The sequence below is a fragment of the Rosa chinensis genome, chromosome 4 (assembly GCF_002994745.2).
Source record: "Rosa chinensis cultivar Old Blush chromosome 4, RchiOBHm-V2, whole genome shotgun sequence".
NCBI lineage: Eukaryota > Viridiplantae > Streptophyta > Magnoliopsida > Rosales > Rosaceae > Rosa > Rosa chinensis.
This window is the reverse complement of record NC_037091.1, coordinates 31,238,160-31,250,104: the sequence shown is the minus strand read 5'-3', so window position 1 is coordinate 31,250,104 and position 11,945 is coordinate 31,238,160.

The window sequence follows — 11,945 nt, the reverse complement described above, 5'->3', positions numbered from 1 at the left end:
ACTATCGAATCGATATTACTACAGGACAGATCACAAGGTTTCATGAGCTCATTGGAGCTATGAATGTCGCTGAAAAGTATGACAATATCCTTGTAAAGAACTATAATTCGAGATCCGTGGAAACAGAACATATTCTGGAATCCAATTATAGTCGCACCTCTAAGAGAGGGCGCCAAGAGCGAAACCGTAATCTTAGGGATACTTTTGGACGTTCTGGTCCATATAATCGCTCTACTAGGGAAGGTATGTGATGACCTGGATTTTCGTTATGTAAATTTGATAATTAATAATGGACCAGTTGTACGAATAATTGTTATTATGCTTTATTCGTAGGTTGTATGTGAAGTGGAATAGTTTTTGTACATATAATTATTCAAATTTCACAGTTTAGGGGGTCATGTGAAGTTTGACTTTTTATATGTTGGGATTCTCGGAAAACTTCCTTCACGAAAGTTGCAGAGCGCGTCCATACGAGTTCTTGGACATGTGGAACGCGTCAATCAGAGTTCGTATGAGAAAGTTATGGCTAACGGAAGAAGTTTTCGTTTTAGTATAAATAGAGAAAAATCAGAAATTATTTCATAATTCCATATTTCCATTTCAGGAAATAATCCTTTTGTCTCTCTTCTCTCTCGTCTGCACCTTCAGAGTCGAAGTTTTTCTACTGACCCGACCTGAACCCTGTGACCCGACCCGGCTTTTCTGGAGAACTGCGGCGGTCTCTGGAGTGAAACTTGGTCAGCTGGTTCGCCTCCTCAGTCCGGTCGTCCCTGTGGTGTTCTCTAGCGACGATATCCACCGTGTGCGGCACTGTAAGGCGGTGCAGTTAGTGTTTTCGGACCTGGCCGGAAAACACAACTCCGGCGACTTCGTGGCTTCATGCTTCCTTGGTTGAGTTTAGAAAAGGCTTCCTGATCGATCTATGGTGTTTGTTTTGATCGATTTACGTGGAAATCGGTTCAACTCAGTTTGAGCAAAAATTCAAAGCTTCTAAGGTAGTTTTCGACCCTTTATGCTTGTTTTCTGACTTCGAGCTACTTATGAGAATTCACAAACATGTTTAGATGAAGCTTTTTGATGTTGGGAGTTTTTTGAAATATTGAGTTTTGGCCGAAGGCAGTGCGCCTCCGCCTGTGGAGGCGTTCCGGCAGTGTTCCGGCCATTTAAGGGACTGTTTGTGGTATTATATATGTTCTAGTCGTTGATACGAGCGTTTCGATATATAATATGCAAATTTTGGAGTTCATATGAAATTGTTATGATTTTTATAGTTTCATACCGATCGATTTATTCGATCTGTGAGGATTCGAGCGTCCGATCGTCTTGTGATTTGGTCACATCGATCGTGGACGTATTCCGGAGACTTTGGGAGGTCTCGGATGTGGTTTTGCCTCGATTGGCCCCACTTTGGGGGTTTTGGTTCAAAACAGGGGTTTTGAACTTAAATCAAATGTAAATCGTCACTAAGTTGGAACCATATGTGATTAGGTACTTAATGAAGTAGAGTAGATGATTATTTGTCAATTGGCGGCTTTGTGTTTTATTAAAGACGCAGCAGGAGTTTGAGGTGAGTAATCTCACAAGGTTCTTTATGAACAGAATTACCATAATTATTTTGGCGTTAATCATTTAACTGCAAACTATAGTTGGTATTAGCAGGCATTCCTAAGCGAATGACTACGTATATATATATTTACGTGAAATATATATATCCTTGTGGATGATTGTGATGAATAATAATATGCATGATGGTGCTTGTATTATTGTTAAATGTGACTTTTCAGGAAACAATATTGTGGAAATAGATGTTTTCTATTGTCTGAAAAGTATTGAGCTTGATGTTACATTTTTGAGTCAAGCGTGACTCATTTTAGATGTATTGGTCTTTGTACCAAGAGTCACAGATGGTGAGCAGGGATTAGGAAAGCCGAAGCTAGATGTTTGTAACGTTTTTAGGTCGGGTGCGACTTACTTAACGTTTGACTTTAAGACCAGATAGGGTCTAAGAATATTACATATCATAGATGGTGATAGGTTGCAGACGGTGACCTTGATGTTTGATTTCATGACCAGACGGGGTCTGAAGATCATATGTCACAGATAGTGACTGAGCACAGATGGTGACCTTAACGTTGTTGATTTTGAGACCAGACGGGGTCTGAAAACCACATGTCACAGATGGTGACAGGTCGCAGATAGTGACCAAGGCAGGAAATAGGTAATCACGTCCGTAGTCGGACGAGTGGTTACGATTTCAATAGAGATATAGTCTGTCTTCCGTTATAGATTATGGGGGTAACGGTCGAGGTTGCTGGAGACTCATAAGTATGTAGTTAAAGGAGAATTCCTTGAGTGTTCTTCTTTTATTGTCTAGATGAGACTTGAATTACTTCTTGATGGTTAAATTAGCAAATAGAACATTTTCACAGCGGTGATTTATGTTGTCCTTTAGATGGAAAGGTTATGGAGTGTTAGAAGGAATCATGGTGGCATGGTTTCCTTTAGTCGATGTGTGTGAGTTGTTGATTGATGTTCATGAGTTACTCATACGAGCTTTCATAAGCTTACCGGGTTTTGTTGTGTGGAAACCCGGTGCACCATTCTTTTGGTGTAGGGGTTAATCATGCAGGTCAGGGTAATCGTGGCTGAAACTGAGGTAGCTTGCTGGCAGCTGAACGGGTAGGAAGCAAATTTTTTTGGCTTTGCCATTGTTATGACTTCTGCTATGTAGTAAGCTCTGAGGAGCATTTACTCTTTATTTTGTGATGTCAATTTAATTCGTGAATTTGTGTAATATATAACTCTATGGAGCGAGTGTATATTAACTCGGATGGTTTCAGGGCATCAGTATGTACTTGTTTTAAAGGAAAGATGTTCCAGGTATTTGTATTGATGACTGAACATTCACACATGTATATTTATGGGATTATATATATCGATTTTCTTGTGTGTAAAATCAGGGGCGTGACAGATTGGTATCAGAGTATAAGGTACATATTTGGTGACAATCAATACTCCTCGAGTGATGGCCCGTCTGCAGCGGATCCCCATCAGATACTCTTCGGTATTGATATAGTCATTGGGTATGTAGTGAGCGGTAGGATGTGAGTCGTCAGGGTAGTGTCGGCTTAGGGGACGAAGTGTAGGAGCTAGATGTAGCTTCTATGAGTTAAAGACTTATAAGGAATGATGACCTTTAGTTTTAACTCAAGATTGACTTAGGGGATGGAATTGTATCCTCTGACGTAGTGTTGTGGTTGATCTAGTCATAGCATTGACTTATACTTGTGTTTGAGAGTTATACATGTATTAACCACATGTTGTTATGCTCCTTAGGTGATGGATTCTCAAGGAGGCAGAGCTAGGGGTCGAGGTAGACCCAGAGGCAGGGGTAGAGCCCGAGGTAGGGGCAGGATTCCTCCTCCTGTTGAGGAGATGTTCGAGAATAAAGTGGAGGCATCGAATGTTGAGTTGCCTGTTCCACCTGTTGTGGAGGTCGCAAATGTTGTGGATCCCACTCGTTTGTTGAAGTTGGCAAAGGAGATTTTGAGATTGGGAGGAGTCCCATTTCAGGGAGGTACGGATCACATGTTGGCAAATCAGTGGATCGAGAACATGAAGACCTACTTCAAGATGGTCGTTTGCAACGACATTGAGAAGAGGAAGATTGCCACATTTATGCTCCAAGGCGATGCACGGGTCTGGTGGAATGGCACACAGAGAGTGATGGATGTGTCCACCATGGCCTGGGACCAAGGTTCTAAAAAACTCTAGGCGCTAGTCGGGCGGTAACCTGGAGCCTAGCGCCTAGGGGCTTAGGCGGGAGCCTAGGCTGGGACTAGGTGGATTTTTATTTTTTATTTTTATTTTGATAACATATAATTATATAAATATAAATATATATATTTATTATAATTTTTATAACAAGTGACTCTCTTCCGACAAGGGATATGATTGATAACATTTGATAGCTTTTATATCCTTTACCAATTTGTATAGAAAAGTAAAAGACCAATGTCATGAGTCATGACCAAGAACGGTTGTAAAAAATGACAAAATAAAAGGGTTAAAATAATAAAAAATGCTAGCCCACAAACCACTAAAGGTGAAACCACCGCCTCATATCAAAATCTCAGAAAGCTTCAAAGTAAAGGCAGTTCTGCTTCATCTTCCCAGAATCCCAGAAGCCACATCTCACCTCTTCACCCACTTCACCCACTTCTCAAAATCCAAACCCCCAACAAAGCTAAACCCATCTTCATCTCCACGCTCTTCTCCTCCCCCAAATCCTCTCTCTCAATCTCAGAGCCCATCCCATCTCGCCTCTCGAAGAGCGATACCCAACTCGAAATCCCGGTCAGGAAGCTCTTCGTGCCGCCACAGATGTAATCCGATTGCGAATCGAATTGTCAAGTTTGGTTGATTGGGTTCAAGATTGAATTTGTTAGGATTTGAATTTGAGATCTTTGTTACGATGGATTTGTTGATTAGTGGAATTAATCTATTGGGGTAGTTTGTTTTTGAATCATGGTCGTCAATTCCGGATTCGAGTTTCATGATGGAGAACTAAGCGAGTGGCTTACAGCATACACCAGAGGAGGAAAAAAAAAAATTCCAGAATCCAGCGCCTAGACCGCCTAACCTCCGCCTAGACCATCTAGGCGGTCGCCGAGAAACCAAACGAACAATTCAATCGACTAGCCTGAAATCGGATCGGACACCCGGCGCCTAGCACCTATACGCCACCTAGGCGGGCGCCTAGCCCGTTTTTTAGAACCATGCCTGGGACGGTTTTGTGGAACTGTTCAGGAAGAAGTACTTTCCTCCTTCAGTGCGGGAGCAATTGGAAAGGGAGTTTATCTCGTTAGTCCAAGGGACTAAAAGTGTGAGAGAGTATGAGGCTGAGTTCTCAAGGCTGTATCACTTTGTGAGGCAGATGGATGCTGAGAGCTTAGCTATGAAGTTTCAGTGGGGACTAAATGCTTCGATCAAGCGCGATGTCGCTGTTCTGGAACTGAAGATGGTGGAGCTCATTTTCGTTAAGGCTATGGCCATTGAGTAGGAGAACTTGACTTTCCAGGAACATGAATCGGTTGAGAGGGATTTCCAAAGAAAGGGAAAGGCAACTGCGGGGAGCAGTAAATATTTGGGAATCGAGGTGGATTTTGGAAGAGACAGAGGACAAATCAGCAGGTGCCATCTAGGGCTGCAGCTGCACCTGCTAAGGTTACACCTAATAGGCCGGTGGCAAACCCGAAGTGTTTCAATTGCAATGAGATGGGCCATGTTGCTCGAGCTTGCACGAAATCGAAGAACTTGGCATGCTTCACCTGTGGCCAGACGGGGCACTTCTCAAGGGATTGTACCCAGCAGGGTAGGGGACAAGGGAACCAGTAGAGGCAACAGCCTCAGGGGCAGGCTAGGGTGTTTGCTATTGGTCAGCAGAATACTGGAGTGGAAGGTACCTTATCCTTATTTGATTTCTTTGCTAGAGTGTTGTTTGATACGGGAGCGTCCCACTCCTTCATATCTAGCTCTGTGGTTGATATGTTAGGATTGACTCCTAGACCTCTTGCTAGACCCTTGTGTGTTATTTCCCCACTTGGTGTTTCCCTTGAGCTTGATATGTTTTGTGATGCATGTCCAATTGTGATCGGTGGTAGGGAGCTTTCTGCAACTTTGATTGTGCTAATAGATCATACGTATGATGTTATTTTGGGAATTGATTGGATGAGGCCAAATCATGCTATGATTGATTGCTTTGAAATGGTAGTGTCATTTCATATGCCTGGACAGCCAGTGTTTCGTTATCGGTGTCTTAGATCAGATACTGCTTTAAGGGCAGGATTCTTAGCTCATGTGGAGTCGGTGAGTTGTGCTGCGGTTATGGCAGAGATTGCTGTGGTTTCCGAGTACAGTGATGTATTTCAGGAAATACCAGGGTTACCTCCAAGGAGGGTAGTGGATTTTGCTATCGATGTGATACCAGGTACTGCACCTGTATCCATGGCACCTTTTCGGATGGCACCAACTGAACTTAAAGAGTTGAAGGAGCAGATTGATGGTTTACTTGAACAAGGGTTCATTAGACCTAGTACTTCTCCTTGGGGTGCACCTGTGGTGTTTGCGAAGAAGAAGGATGGTTCACTAAGGTTGTGTGTGGATTATCGGCAATTGAACAAGGTGACGATCAAGAATAGGTACCCTTTACCTAGGATTGATTACTTGTTTGACCAGCTTAAGGAAGCTACTGTATTCTCGAAGATTGATTTGAGATCTGGATATCACCAGTTGAGGGTGAAAGATGATGATGTTCCTAAAACTGCTTTTAGGACTAGGTATGGACACTTTGAGTTTGTTGTCATGCCTTTTGGTCTAACCAATGCACCTGCTGCCTTTATGGACTTGATGAACTGTATGTTCAGTCCGTACTTGGATAAGTTCGTGGTGGTGTTCGTGGATGATATCTTGATTTATTCCAAGACGTTGGAGGATCATGATAAGCATATGCGGATTATGCTTCAGGTTTTGAGAGAAAAGAAGTTGTTTGCGAAATTTGAGAAGTGCGAATTTTGGCAAAGGGAGGTCAAGTTCCTTGGTCATGTAGTTTCGAAGGATGGAGTCTCCATGGATCCTTCTAAGGTTGAGGCAGTGATGAACTAGGGCCAACCCACTACTGTTACTGAGGTACGTAGTTTTCTGGGTTTGGCAGGTTATTATCGGAGATTCATTGAGGGATTTTCTAGCATTGCTTCAGCTTTGACCAAGTTGACCAGGAAGGATGTCCAGTTTGTGTGGACTGAGGAATGTGAGCGAGCATTCAATGAGTTGAAGGCTAGATTGACCACAGCCCCAGTGCTGACTATTCTCACAAGCGGTGGTGGTTTAGTCATCTATAGTGATGCGTCTCATCAGGGTTTGGGGTGTATGTTGATGCATCATGGCGGTGTTGTCGCTTATGGTTCTAGACAGTTGAAGGTGCATGAGCGTAATTACCCTACTCATGATTTGGAGTTGGCTGCAGTTGTGTTTGCCTTGAAGATTTGGAGGCATTACTTGTATGGGGAGAGGTTCGAACTCTTTTCGGATCATAAGAGTTTGAAGTATCTGTTCTCTCAGAAGGAGTTGAACATGAGACAGAGAAGGTGGATGGAGCTCATAAAGGACTATGATTTCACCTTGGAGTATCATCCAGGAAAGGCGAATGTGGTGGCGGATGCTTTGAGTAGGAAGACCAGAGGTATTGTTGCTTCAATTATGGTTCAGGAGTGGCTTATGTTGGAGACTGCATCTGAGTTTCACCTTGTGCAAGCAAGAGTGGGGAATGGGAGTTTCCTTGGAAGTATCATGGTACAGCCTACCCTGATTTCCAGGATCATTCAAGGTTAGATAGAGGATGAGTTCTCACGTGCGAAGTTGGCAGAGTTGGCAGCTGATTCGTCAATTGGCGTTCCATGGGAGTGGTCGGTGGGAACGGATGGTGGTTTGTTGATGAATCATCGGTTTTATGTTCCTGATCGTGTTGACCTCAAGGGAGAGATTCTTCGTGAGGGGCATCGATCGCGGTATACTGTGCACCATGGAAGCACTAAGATGTATCGGGATTTGCGAAGGCAATTCTGGTGGAATAGAATGAAAAGGGATGTGGCAGAGTATGTTTCCAAGTGTCTTACTTGCCAACGTGTGAAGGCTGAGCATCAGAGACCTGCAGGTATGTTAAATCCGTTACCTATTCCCTTATGGAAGTGGGAGCAGATCTCAATGAATTTTGTCACTGGACTGCCTAGGTCCAAACTAAGTCACAATGTAGTGTGGGTGATCGTGGATCGTTTGACGAAATCGGTGCACTTTCTTCCTGTGTCAATGACGTATTCGGTTAACACGTTGTGCGAGCTTTACATCGACGTAATCGTGAAACTTCATGGTGTGCCTGTGTCAATTGTTTCTGATCGTGATGCTCGGTTCACTTCTAAATTTTGGAGCGGTTTCCAAAAGGCCATGGGAACTGATTTAGATATGAGTAGGGCATTTCACCCTCAGATTGATGGGCAAACTGAGCGAGTGAATCAGGTGTTGGAGGATATGTTGAGAGCCTGTGTGTTGGACATCAAGGGAAGTTGGCAAGATCATCTGCCGTTGATTGAATTCTCCTACAACAACAGTTATCAATCCAGTATTTGCATGGCACCATATGAGGCCCTGTATGGTAGGCCATGTAGATCTCCGATCTGCTGGGTAGAAGCGGGAGATAAGGTGTTATTGGGTCCTGAGATTGTGCAGGAGACCACTGACAAGATTTCTATTATCAGGGACAGGATTCGAATAGCACAGAGTAGACAGAAGAGTTATGTAGATTTGAAGAGGAGACAGGTTGAGTTTAAAGAGGGTGATCATGTGTTCTTGAAGGTCTCACCCATAAAGGGTGTGGTGAGATTTGGCAAGAAAGGGAAGTTATCACCAAGGTTTGTTGAACCTTTTGAAATTCTGGAAAGGGTAGGAGATTTGGCTTATAGGCTTGCCTTACCTCCTAGTATGTCTGGCGCACATAATGTGTTCCATGTGTCTGTGCTGAGGAAGTATGTAGGATGAGTCACATGTGATTGATTATGGTACGATTGAGGTGCATCCGGATACGACCTTTGTTGTTGAACCTGTTCGTATTCTGGATAGGTCAACAAAGCAACTTCGAAGGAAGGAAGTTGACTTGGTCAAGGTATTGTGGAGTCACCATGACGAGGGTGATGCTTCTTGGGAATTGGAGTCGGATATGAGAGCGAAGTACCCACAGTTGTTTGTTGTTGAGCAAGCGTGAATTTCGGGACGAAATTCCTTTAAGGAGGGTAGACTGTGATGACCTGGATTTTCGTTATGTAAATTTGATAATTAATAATAGACCAATTGTACGAATAATTGTTATTATGCTTTATTCGTAGGTTGTATGTGAAGTGGAATAGTTTTTGTACGTATAATTATTCGAATTTCACAGTTTAGGGGGTCGTGTGAAGTTTGACTTTTTATATGTTGGGATTCTCGGAAAACTTCCTTCACGAAAGTTGTAAAGAGTGTCGATACGAGTTCGCGGACATGCGGAACGCGTCAATCGGAGTTCGTATGAGAAAGTTATGGCTAGCGGAAGAAGTTTCCATTTTAGTATAAATAGAGAAAAATCAGAAATTATTTCATAATTCCATATTTCCATTCTGGAAATAATCCTTTTCTCTCTCTTCTCTCTCATCTGCACCTTCAGAGTCGAAGTTTTTCGACTGACCCGACCCAAACCCGATGACCTGACCCGGCTTTTCTGGCGAACTGCGGCGGTCTCTGGCAGTGAAACTTGGTCAGCTGGTTCGCCTCCTCAGTCCGGTCGTCCCTGTGGTGTTCTCTAGCGACGATATCCACCGTGTGCGGCGCTGCAAGGCGGTACAATTAGTGTTTTCGGACCCGGCCGGAAAACACAACTCCGGCGACTTCGTGGCTTCATGCTTCCTTGGTTGAGTTCAGAAAAGGCTTCCTGATCGATCTATGGTGTTTGTTTTGATCGATTTACGTGGAAATCGGTTCAACTCAGTTTGAGCAAAAATTCAAAGCTTGTGAGGTAGTTTTCGACCCTTTATACTTGTTTTTTGACTTCGAGCTAGTTATGAGAATTCACAAGCATGCTTAGATAAGCTTATTGATGTTAGGAGTTTTGTGAAATATTGAGTTTTGGCCGGCGGTTCCGGCAGTGTTCCGGCCATGTAAGGGACTGTTTGTGGTATTATATATGTTCTAGTCGTTGATACGAGCGTTTCGATATATAATATGCAAATTTTGGAGTTCATATGAAATTGTTATGATTTTTATAGTTTCATACTGATCGATTTATTCGATCTATGAGGATTCAAGCGCCCGATCGTCTTGTGATTTGGTCACATCGATCGTGGACGTATTCCGGAGACTTTGGGAGGTCTCGGATGTGGTTTTGCCTCGATTGGCCCCACTTTGGGGGTTTTGGTTCAAAACTGGGGTTTTGAACTTAAATCAAATGTAAATCATCACTAAGTTGGAACCGTATGTGAATAGGTACTTGATGAAGTAGAGTAGACTATTATTTGTCAATTGGCGGCTTTGTGTTTTATTGAAGACGCAGCAGGAGTTCGAGGTGAGTAATCTCACAAGGTTCTTTATGAACAGAATTACCATTATTGTTTTGGCGTTAATCATTTAACTGCAAACTATAGTTGGTATTAGCAGGCATTCCTAAGAGCCATGTTGGTGGCGCCACCAACACTAAGAGCCATCTAAATGACGCTTTCAAAGCGCCTCAATCAACGGAGTACTCTGAGCGAAGAGATGTATGTTCTTGATGTGGAATATCTGGTCATTGGGCACACATTTGTAGAGCTAGTGAAGAAATTGTCACCGCCTACAAAGCATATTGTGAAGCAAGAGAAGCTCACGATGTGGAACAAGAAGATCAAGCAGACGATCTAGAGTAAAGGGTTGAAGACTACAAATTTGGCTGGGATCAATAGATCGCCAATTCTGTTTATGTCTTTATTTTTCCAAGAGATATAATAGGCAATTGCCATATATTTTTGTAGCAAATGCCAATGGTTTAGTCTTTCTTCAAAGTAGGCTCACCCAAAGTAAGTTTGATGTCTAGGAAGGTTATGAGATTAGTGGTACTTAAGCGAGTCTTGCTCCACCGACATCTCTCTACTCACATGGTCACATTCTCTACTCACATAGTCATATTTATTTTGGAATTACCGAAAGAAGTTATACAACTACCATTGTTTTGCATTAGCTAGCATTTTGGATTAGATTTTTCACTGGTCAAAGAGACAATGATGTAACTCCGTTGGCTTATGAATAAAATTTTGAGTTATTTTCATTATGACTCCATTTTGATTCTGAGCATATGACTTTGTGGCCACGATGGCTGGGCCATCAATATTAATTCAAGGACATGGAATAGCCCAAGTTCCCTTTACCAAATGACACCTTGATTACTGTCATAGAAACTCTCTACGCTCTTAGGGAAAATCGCACATATGAATAGCCAACAGATTCCATGTGAAAACGGATGTAGAGAACGGAAATGAGTTCCTTTGCAATACCTCTAATGATTGCGAACAAAGGCGCATCTTAGAGAAGTTTATGTATCTCTCTAGTGGACTCTATGTCACTATTCGAGCTATTAATCCAATAAAAGTTATGAGAGAAAATCTCTTGAATTTAGACATATATTGGCTTTGTCACGATAGAATAGATCATCATAGTCATGATATGATGATCCGTCTACAAAAGATTTCACATGGACATCCATTCTCTCGAGCGAAATGAAGCATGAATCAAAGGTTGATTCTTGGACTAAGTGTGACCACCGCCGCTGTCTACTACCAGCCTAGGGATGGCACAGTCCCTATCCATGACACCATGGATGGTGTCCATCATGGTGATGGCGCCCCAGGTGATGTTGCAATCACCAACTTTCTTCAAATAGCGTTTCAGATGCTCATGCCCAACCAAAATCCTCATTGGTTGCTTCTAAGGCCTTTCACTCATTTTACAAAGTCCATTCCTTAGGGAAATTAGGACTAAAACTATCCTATGCAAAGGATATAAAAATACTCATTCTGTTCTTACATAGAATCTGTGGGGATTCTGTGGACTAGTTCAACCAACTTGTGGAAGTTTAAATATCTCATGATGTTGGTTGACACGCAAACACGCTGGTCACGTGTTGTGCCATTGTCCACTTGTAATGCTGCTTATGCTACACTCCTAGCAAATATCATAGACAACGGGCTCACTCCCCGGATCATCTTATTCTGTCAATTGGACTTGACAATGCTAGAGAGTTTACATCAAAGACTTTCGATGGTTATTACATTGGGACTGATGTTAGACATCACATTCCCATGAACACACCCAAATGATCTCGTGAAAAAGTCTACGAT